This window comes from Hypanus sabinus, unplaced genomic scaffold (assembly GCF_030144855.1).
Source record: "Hypanus sabinus isolate sHypSab1 unplaced genomic scaffold, sHypSab1.hap1 scaffold_1834, whole genome shotgun sequence".
Lineage (NCBI taxonomy): Eukaryota > Metazoa > Chordata > Chondrichthyes > Myliobatiformes > Dasyatidae > Hypanus > Hypanus sabinus.
The window spans coordinates 29,472-40,102 of NW_026779922.1; the positions used below are offsets into that span (position 1 = coordinate 29,472).

A 10,631-nucleotide genomic window follows, 5' to 3' on the forward strand; every position below is an offset into this window, starting at 1 on the left:
ACAATAGTCTCATAAGCCATAACAAAATCTCTCACTCCAGTTATCTATGTACAAATTAATGTAAGCAGTAGAATCCACTGATACAAAATTTTAGATCAAAAGAGAAGACAGGAATTAACAAGTCTTTTTGAAACTTGCGTGCGTAAAATTCAAAGTAAATCAAAAGCATTCTTACAAATGCAGCAAAAGAATTCATTGAGAATTGTTGGCTCAGTTTTCATGAGTTGGACAGTAGCTAACACAAGCAGCTGGTGGTTTATCATCCCAGCATCTCTTGGGTCATAACTAATGCATTTCAGAATTAGTTTTACTATCACTGGCATGTGACTTGAAATTTGTTAACTTACCAGCAGCATTTCAATGCAATACATAATATAGAAAAAAAAACATAATAAATCAATTACAGTATAGCTATATTGAAAAGATTAAAAATCTTGCAGAAAACAGAAATACTATATACTAAAAAAGTGAGGTAGTGTCCAAGGGTTCAACGTCCATTTAGGAATCGGATGGCAAAAGGGAAGAAGCTGTTCCTGAATAACTGAGTGTGTGCCTTCAGGCTTCTGAACCTCCCACCTAATGGTAATAGTGGGAAAAGGGCATGCCCTGGGTGCTGGAGGTCCTTAATAATGGACGCTGCCTTTCTGAGACACCGTTCCTTGAAGATGTCCTGGGTACTTAGGCAAAATGGAGCCAACTAAATTTACAACTCCCTGTAGCTTCTTTCAGCCCTCTGCTATAGCACCCCTACTCCCATACCAGACAGTAATGCAGCCTATCAGAATGCTCTCCACAGTACATCTATAGAAGTTTTGGAGTGTATTCATTGACATGCCAAATCTCCTCAGACTCCTAATGAAGTAAAGCCACTGTCTTGCATTCTTTATAACTGCATCGCTATGTCGGGATTAGGTTAGATCCTATGAAATCTTGATACCTATTAACTTGAAACTGCTCATTCTCTCCACTCTCTATGATGATTGGTATGTGTTCCTTTGTCTCGCCCTTCCAGAAGTCCATAATCAGCTCTTTCATCTTAACTGACGTTGAGTGCCAGGTTGTTGCTGTGACACCACTCCACTAGTTGGCATATCTCACTCCTGTACGCCCTCTCGTCACCACCTGAGATTCTACCAACAGTGGTTGTATCGTCAGCAAATTTATAGATGGTGTTTGAGATATGCCTAGCCACACAGTCATGGGTATATAGAGAGTAGAACAGCGGGTTAAGCACGCACCAGAGACGCACCAGTGTTGATCATCAGCGAGGAAGAGATGTTACCACCAATCCGCACATATTGTGGTCTTCTAGTTAGGAAGTCAAGGATCCAATTGCAGAGGGAGGTATAAGGGCCTAGGTTCTACAACTACTCAATCAAAATTGTGGGAATGATGGTATTAAATGCTGGCTATAGTCGATGAACAGCATCCTGACATAGGTGTTTGTGTTGTCCAGGTGGTCTAAAACCTTGGGCAGATTGCATCTGCTGTTGACATATTGTGGTGATAGGCAAATTGCAATGGGTCCAGGTTCTTGCTGAGGCAGGAATTCAGATTAGTCATGACCAACATCTCAAAGCATTTCATCACTGTAGATGTGAGTGCTACTGGGCAATACTCATTAAGGCAGTTCACATTATTCTTCTTAGGCACTGTTGCCTTTTTTGAAGCAAGTGGGAACATCTGCCCATAGCAGTGAGAGGTTGAAAATCTCCTTGAATACTCCCACCAGTTGGTTGGTACAGGTTTTCAGAGCCTTACGAGGTACTCCTTTTGCTTTGCGAGGGTTCAGTCTCTTTAAAGACAGCCTAACATCAGCCTGAGACAGAGATCACAGGGTCATCAGGTGCTGCAGGGATCTTCACAGCTGTAGTTGTGTTCTCCCTTTCAAAGTGGGAATAGAAGGCGTTGAGTTCATTTGGTAGTGAAGGATCGCTGCCATTCATGCCACTGGGTTTTGCTTGTAGGAAGGAATGTCTTGAACACACCCAAGGTATTGTGTGTCTACTGAAGAGAAACTCACATCTGCTCAAGAGATATGAGAAACAAAATGAAGACAGAGCAGTGTAATGAATGTGGTGACAAGATTCCCCACGTAGGCACATTCAAAAGGTCAAGAGGCATGGGATCCAGGGAAACTTGGCTGTGTGGATTTAGAAATGGCTTGTCTACAAGGCAGAAGATGAAGCCCAGAGGTCGGTGACCAGAGGTATTCTGCAGCGATCTGTCCTGGGACCCCTGCTCTTTGTAATATTTGTAAATGACTTGGATGAGGAAGTGGAAGGGTGGATTAGTAGGAGATGCAGGTGTCATGAAGGTTGGTGGTGTTGTGGATAGTGTAGAAGGTCATCATAAGTTACAAAGGGACATTGACAGGGTGCTGAACTAGGTTGAGAAGTGGCAGGTGCAGTTGATAGAGATACCATGCACCAAGCTGATAGAATGGTTAAGAAAGCAAATTGTCATTAATCAGGGGATTGAGTTCAAAAGCAGCAAGGTAATGCTGCAGTTCTACAAACCTGTGGTTGGGCCAGCTGGAGTATTATAGTTAGTTCTGATCATCTTGTTATAGAAATGATGTGGAATCTTGAGAGGGTGCAAAAGAGATTTACCAGGATGCTACCTCGATTAGAGGGCACATGTCCTGAGTGAACCAGGGGTTTTCTCTGTGAAGTGAAGGAGGATTAGAGATGACTTGACAGAGGTGTACAAAATGATAATAGGCATTGATAAAGTATATAGGCAACACCTTTTGACCCCAGGGCAGAAATGGCTAACACAAGAGGGGATTATTTTAAGATGATTGGAGGGAAGTATCAGAGGTAGGCAAGAGTGCTGCCAGGGGTGGTGATAGAAGCAGATACATTAGGGATATTTGAGACTCGTAGTTAGGCAAATGAAAGAAAAATAGAGAGCTATGGGAGAGGGAAGGGTTAGATTGAGAGGTTAAAGGTTGGCACATCAGGAACCTGAGGGCCTGTATTCTATGTTTTGGAGAACATTCATCTTATCAGGGAGGTGGGACTTCCGAAGCTCTGACCAAGTGCATCCTCGGACTTTGTGGGAAACCAGAGCGGAAAGTAGAGAGGCTCACGCTGAGATAGTCGCTTCATCGTTAGCTTGTGAATGTTGTTCCATTGTTTCAAGAAGTAGAAGCAAGTAAAAGTTTAGGGGTCTACAGACCAGTCATCCTGACATCAGGAGTGGGGAGGTTGCTGAAGATAATTCTGAGGGACAGGATCTGCCAGCACAAACCATCAACACTGCCCTCAACCGCATGTCTGCTCTCACCCCATCCTCCTGCCACCCTACCTGGGATAGGGTTCCTCTTGTCCTCACCCACCAGCCTCCGCGTCCAGCTCAGAATTTTCTGGAACTTCCACCATCTCCAACTGGATCCCACCACCAAGCACCCCTTTCCCTACCCACTACTTTTTGCTTTCCGCAAGGATTTATGCGACTCCCTGGTTCATTCATCCCTTCCCTCCTGCCACTTATCCTTCTAAGTGGGTCACATGCTACACCTGCCCCTACAGCTCCTCCCTCACTACCATTCAGGGCCCTCGTCCTTCCAGGTGAGGCAACACATCACCTGTGACTCTGTTGGGGTCATATACTGTGCCTGGCACAGCCTCCTGGATATCATTGAGATCCGATGTAGATTGCCGAGCACCGACACTCCCATCTAACAGAAGCTGGATCTCCTGCTAGCCACCCATTTTAATCCCACCTCCCATTCCAATATGCTAATACATGGCTTCCTCTACTGTCGCAATGAGCTAGGCCACACTCAGGTTGGAGGAACAAGTCCTTATATTCCGTCTGAGTAGCCTCCAAACTGATGGCATGAATATAGATTTCCTGAACTTCTGGAAATGACCCTCCCCCAGCATTTCCCAAGCCCCTTTCCCTCTCCCTTTCCCTGTGCCTTCCCATTGTCTCCCTTTTCTTTTTTCCCACGACCTTCTGTCCTCTCCTCTCTCCCTTCTCCAGCCCTGTATCTTTTTCACCAATCAACTTCCCAGCTCTTTACCCCATCCTTCACCCCTCCCGGTTTCACCCATCACCTTGTATTTCTCTCACCTCCCCCATCTTTTTTTCTACAGTGCTGCCAAAGGGTCTCAGCTCAAAACATTGACAGTACTTTTGTCCATAGATGCTGCCTGGCCTGCTGAGTTCCTCTAGCATTTTGTGTGTGTTCTTAGGATCTACCAGCATTTGGACAGACAGAATCTAAATAGGAGTTAGTATGGCTTTGTACATGGGAACTCATGCTTAACAAAACCTCTAGAGATGCTTTTTTGAAGAAACCAAAAAGGAAGATGAGGGTAAGGGAGTGGACATTGTCTATTTGCATTATAGCTAGGGCTTTTAACAAGATCCCACATACAAGGCTGGCCTGGACTGTGGGATCCTGGTTGATTCTAGTCAAGTGGATTCAAAGTTGGCTCAGAGGTAGGAAGCACCGGTGACTGGTAATGTGCCGCTGAGGTCAGTGTCGGGATTATAGTTGTTACTTATATGAATGGACTGGATACAAATGCACAGGCTTGATCAGTAAATTTGCAGATGACACAAAAGTTACAGGATTCTTTGATAGGGAAGATTATTGTACATTACAAGGGGCTCTTGATCAGTTACAGAATTAGGCCAAGGAGTGGCAAATGGATTTCAATACAGTTGAGCTCAAGGTAATGTCGCTTGGAAACCCAAACCAGCATCACATTTGTGCTCTGAGTGCTAGGACACCAGGGAGTATAATGAAATGGAGGGACCTAGGGACACGAATGCAAAGTTCATTAAATGCAGCATTGTAGCTGGACAGTATGGTGAAAATTATGTTATACAAAGGGGCTTCCCTTCTTCCACCATCAACTCTGCTCTCAAACGCATCTCTCCCATTTCCCGCACATCTGCCCTCACCCCATCCACCCGCCACCCCACTCGGGATATGGTTCCCGTTGTCCTCACCTACCACCCCACCAGCCTCCAGGTCCAACATATAATTCTCCGTAACTTCCATCACCTCCAACAGGATCCCACCACCAAGCACATCTTTCCCTCCCCTCCTTTTCTGCTTTCTGCAGGGATCACTCCCTATGCGACTCCCTTGTCCACTCTTCACCCCCCATCCCTTCCCACTGATCTCCCTCCTGGCACTTATCCTTGTAAATGGAACAAATGCTACATCTGCCCTTACACTTCCTCCCTCACCACCATTCAGGGCCCCAGACAGACCTTCCAGATGAGGCGACACTTCACCTGTGAGTCAGCTGGTGTGGTATACCGCGTCCAGTGCTCCCGGTGTGGCCTTTTATATATTGGTGAGACCCGACACAGACTAGGAGACCGTTTCACTGAACACCTACGCTCGGTCAGCCACAGAAAGCAGGATCTCCCAGTGGCCACACATTTTAATTCCACGTCCCATTCTGATATGTCTATCCATGGCCTCCTCTACTATCAAGATGAAGCCACACTCAGGTTGGAGGAATAACTCCTTATATACCGGCTGGGTAGCCTCCAACCTGATGGCATGAACATTGACTTCTCTAACTTCCGTTAATGCCCCTCCTCTCCTTCTTACCCCATCCCTGACATACTTAGTTGTTTGTTTTTTTTCTCTCTTTCGGCCCATCACTCTGCCTGTTCTCCATCTCCCTCTGGTGCTCTCCTCCCCCTTTCTTTCTCCCTAGGCCTCCTTTCCCATGATCTTTTCCCTTCTCCAGCTCTATCACTTTTGCCAATCACCTTTCCAGCTCTTAGCTTCACCCCACCCCTTCCGGTCTTCTCCTATCATTTCACATTTCCCCCTCCCCCTCCTACTTTCAAATCTCTTACTATCTTTCCTTTCAGTTAGTCCTGACGAAGGGTCTCGGCCCGAAATGTCGACAGTGCTTCTTCCTATAGGTGCTGCCTGGCCTGCTGTGTTCCACCAGCATTTTGTGTGTGTTGTTTGAATTTCCAGCATCTGCAGATTTCCTCATGTTTACCATGGAGGCCTTCATTAATCCAGACAATGAGTTGGGACATTGGATTGTACAAATATCATTCTTGAAGTAGCAGAACTGTGTACAGTTTTGGTCACACTGTAATAGGAAGATGTGATTCAACCGAAAAGAATGCAGAAAAGATTTACAATGATGCTATCATTACTAGAGGGCCTGGGGCCGGCCAGATCTGCTCTCAGAAAATGTTTAAGTTTACATGAGACATTTAGATCAGGTGGGTAGTAGCAACCTTCTGCTCTCCCCCCCCACCCCCACCCATAGGACAGGGTGTCCAGATTTAAAAGAAACTTGAGAAGCAACTTTTTCCACAGAAAGGCTGGTGAGTACATGGAACGAGCTGCCAGAGTGAGGGGTTGGGCAAGGTACAGTAGCATCATTTCAGAAGCACTTAGGTATGTGGAAGGCTGGGGCTTGGAGGGATATGGGCCAAACACAGGAAATTGGGATGAGCTGGGTAGACACTGATCAGCACAGACTCATTGAACTGCAGAATCTGATTCAATGCTATATTGCTCTATGACACAAATAGATGTTTTACATAAATCCAATTTTGTGAACTAATATTCTCAGGGAAGAAAATCTGTTTTAATCTTTGATGGACTCTGTATCTGTGCTACTCTAAACCAGGGTCTTGGTATTGGCCTATGGCATAAATAAAAACCAGGAATCCCTGCCCTAAACCCACCAATGCGGCCAACTCTTCAGCCCGTCAGGTGTGTCCCGACCGACCCTTTAAAATTATTCCTGCAGCAATCCTATTCTCCTCACGCTCACATCAACTCTCCACACCTTCACTAGGTAAGTAGTAAGTTCCACTACTTACCCACATACTAGATAGAGACAAAATATAATGACCAAGTAATCCATCAACTCACATGTCTCTGGGATATGGGAGACAACCATGTAATCACTGAGACAACATGTAATCTTTGAACACACAGTACCTGAAATCAGGACTGAGCCCAGGTCTCACTGCTACCAGACAGCAAATTCGTGCCAATGTACTGCACCTGATCAATTCCAATCACATTGCTTCTGAGGCAGCACAATAGCATAGCAGTTAGCACAATGCTTTTACAGTGCCAGTGACCTGGGTTCAATTCCACTGTGGCCTTTAAGGAGTTTGTATGCTCTCTCCGTGACCAGGTTTTCCCGTTTCCATCCACATTCTAAAGATTAGCAAGTTAATTGGGCACAAGTGTAATTGGGTGGCACGGGTTCATTGGCCATAAGGACCTGTTACTGTTTGTATCTTTAAGTGAATGACTAAAATGCGACAGAAAAATATGTACAGAGTACTCACTCTGGCTTAGAGCACAAGTTTCCTTAACACCAGACCCAACCACTTCAAAGCTCTCTGCTTCTTTCTGGACACCAGACCCACCAGTTCTCCTCCATCTAGAAGAAATGGTCTCTCTCAATAATTTCTCCTTCAGCTCCTCCTTCTTCCTTCAAACAAACGGTGCAGCCATGAGCACTCACATGGGTCCCAGCTATGCCTGAACGTGGAACAGTCCATGTTCCAAGCCTACAATAGTATCACTCCCCAACTTCTCGTACAGTACATCAATGACTGCATTGGTGCTGCTTCCTTAAGCTCGTACACTTCATCAACTTTGCCTCCAACTTGCATCCTGCTTTCAATTTTACTTGGTCCATTTACGACACCTTCTTCCCCTTTGTCTCTATCTCCATCTCTAGCGAGAGCTTATCTACGGATATCTTTTATAAACTTTCTGATTCTCAGAGGGCTGTACCTCTTCCCACGCTGTAATTTGTAAAATGCCAACCTTTTCACTCCATCTCTGCCATATTTATTCTCAGGATGAGGCTTTTCAATCCAGAACTAAGGTGATGTTCTCCTCCTTCCTCCACCATCAATGCTGCCTCACCCACATCTCTTACATTCTGCGCATGTCTGCCCTCACCCCATCCACCTGCCACTCCACCGGAGACAGGGTTCCTCTAGTCCTCACCTACCATCCCACTAGCCCTACCTCCAGCACTTAATTCTCCATAACTTCTGCCATCTCCGATGAGACCCCACCACCAAGCACATCTTTCTGCTTACAACAGGGATTGCTCCCTACACAACTCCCTTGTCCATTCGTCCCTGCTCACTGATCTCCCTCCTGGTACTTATACTTGCAAGTGGAACTCACCGTTACATGTCCTCCCTCACTACCATTCAGGGCCCCTTCCAGGTGAGGTGACAATTCACCTATAAGCTCGAGTCATCTAATGTACCTAGAGCTCCTGCATATTGGAGACCAGACACAAATTGGGAGACGGCTTCGCCAAGCACCTACACTCCATACGCCAGAATAAGTGGGATTTCCTGGTGGCCACTCATTTTAATTCTACTTCCCATACTGACATGTTAGTGCATGACCTCCTCTACTGCTGTGATAAGGCCACTCAGGAGCAACACCTTATATTCCATCTGGGTAGCCACCAACCTAATGGCATGAACATCAATTTCTCGAACTTCCAGTAATTACCCCCCACCACCGTTCTCATCTCCCTCTCTCACCTTATCTCCTTAACTGCCCAACACCTCCCACTGGTGCTCCTCCCCCTTTCTTCCATAGTCTTCTGTCCTTTCCTGTCAGAATCCCTTTTCTCCAGCTCTTTATCTCTTCCACCAATCGACTTCCAGCTCTTTACTTCACCCCTCCCCATTACCTGCCACCTTTTACTTCTTCCTCCCCTTCCCCCACCTTCTTACTCTGACTTCCCATCTTTTTTTCTCTGATCCTGATCAAGGGTCTCGGCTCAAAACCATTTATTCTTTTCCATAAATGCTGCTAGCCTGCTGAGTTCCTCCAGTTTTTGTGTGCATTGCCTTTATTTTCTATGTCTCAGTTAACAAAAGAGAGCATCCCAAATGATTTGTGCCTTTATCCGTTTTCTGTGAGTTTACAAATCAGTAAATTATCTAATTAATAGAATAATAGTTCATAAAATGCTTTTCACAACCTAAGGAGTGTCTTGAGATTAGCAGAGAGGAGAAGCAGACAGAGCAAGAGGATTAAAAAAAATTAAAACACTTGTTCAGACTTGTGTAGTGATGTTCAGCAAGACAAAAATTAGCTGCAGAAACTCACCACATAGGCCCGCACCCAACAGATCCTACCAGAAATAAAACGGTTCTGACTGCAACTGCCTGGTGTCTGTGGTTTTGATGTTAAACCAAGATCAGCCATCCCTGTTACTAACCACCCCTACCCTCCAGCAGTCAGCAAGGTGCTCGGGGAGGTGCAGCCCTTGTTACACCTTCACAATACTACCCAAGTGGGTTGTGCAGACTTGGATACTGAGTATATTCAAACTGAGACTGACAGAGATAAGGGATTTGATGGTTGTTAAGTTTGTATATGTCTACCATCCTGATGATGGTTAACTCAAATATTGTGAATAAAATATTTTATTCATGATTTAGAAACAGCTCCTTCCCACTGTGCCAGATTTCAGAACAGCCCACCTTACTTTTTCACTATTTATGTCTCCTTGTACCTTACAGCAATTATGTCTTGCATTGTACTGCTGCCACACAAAAAAATTCATGACATAGCAATGATAAAAAGTTGAGACTGAGATTATAATGGAACTGCAACCTTCCATTCAGTCACATAAGGCACGTATTACCTGACACAAGTTGTAAAGTGCAAGTTGCTATCTGCTCCACAGAGAAAAAAAACTAAAATGAACCGTTGCTTTTCTAAACGTTAACAACGCTTCCCCCACCCCTTGGCAAACAGTACTGTACTTAGTAGACTCACTGCCTGGTAACATGGTTATGAATCCCGGGACTGGTCTACTGTCATTCAATAAAACACTCACTCGCTGCCCATTATCCCGGGCACACAGTGTTTTTGGTTCGGGCTGGGATTATGGCCACGGTTCGCTACATTACAACTGTGGACACGCAGCCGTCCCACCACACCCCGTGTACCCATGGCTAACACCTTACCCTTCCATCGGGTCGCCCAACCCACTAATCATGGGTTCTTGCTGCGTGCGAGGTGGGGCGGGTGATCCTGGCCTCACGCCAAAGCCACGGCCGCCAGGTAGTTGCACTCAGAGCCCTATTATTTCTAGAAGGTTCGGCTGGGTGGAGGCGCCGGTTGAGGGCCCACCCGGAGGCGTCCCCGGTTTGTGACGAAACCCTCGGCCATGGGCCCCTCTGCCCCGAGCTGAGCCCCGTCTCCCCCGTGACCACGATACCCGCTCACCTCTCAGCGGATCCCGGCCGTCCCGTCGCTGCGAGCCGCTCCGACCACCAGCTCCGCCGCGCGGCGCCGCGTGATGACCTCACGTAAACGATCCGCCCCCGGATCGGCCGTCCTAGCCTTCTTATTGGTCTCCACTCAGTGATTGACGTGGCCAAACCGTCCACCTTTCGCCCATTGGACTGCTTACATTTTATTGATGCAAGGTCTCGGCTCGAAACACCGATTGTGCACTCTTTTCCACTGGTGCTGCCTGAACGGCTGAGTTTCTCCAGCATTTCGTGTGTGCTGCTTCGGATTTCCAGCATCTGCAGATTTTCTTCCGTTTTAATTGATAATTGGCGCGCTCCGTAGATGCTACGTTCTGGTTGGACCATGTAAACGTCAA

General features: G+C 46.3%; 1 protein-coding gene across 1 annotated transcript in view; it reads right to left on the reverse strand.

The window, feature by feature from the left end:
* Positions 1-10,198, reverse strand: part of LOC132387412 (transportin-3-like) — a 33,062-nt gene extending 22,864 nt beyond the window's left edge. The window contains exon 1 of the mRNA XM_059959771.1: positions 9,985-10,198. The gene's annotated coding sequence lies outside the window, so the exon portion shown is untranslated. The remainder of the gene's footprint in view (positions 1-9,984) is intronic.
* Between the last annotated feature and the right edge of the window lie 433 nt (positions 10,199-10,631).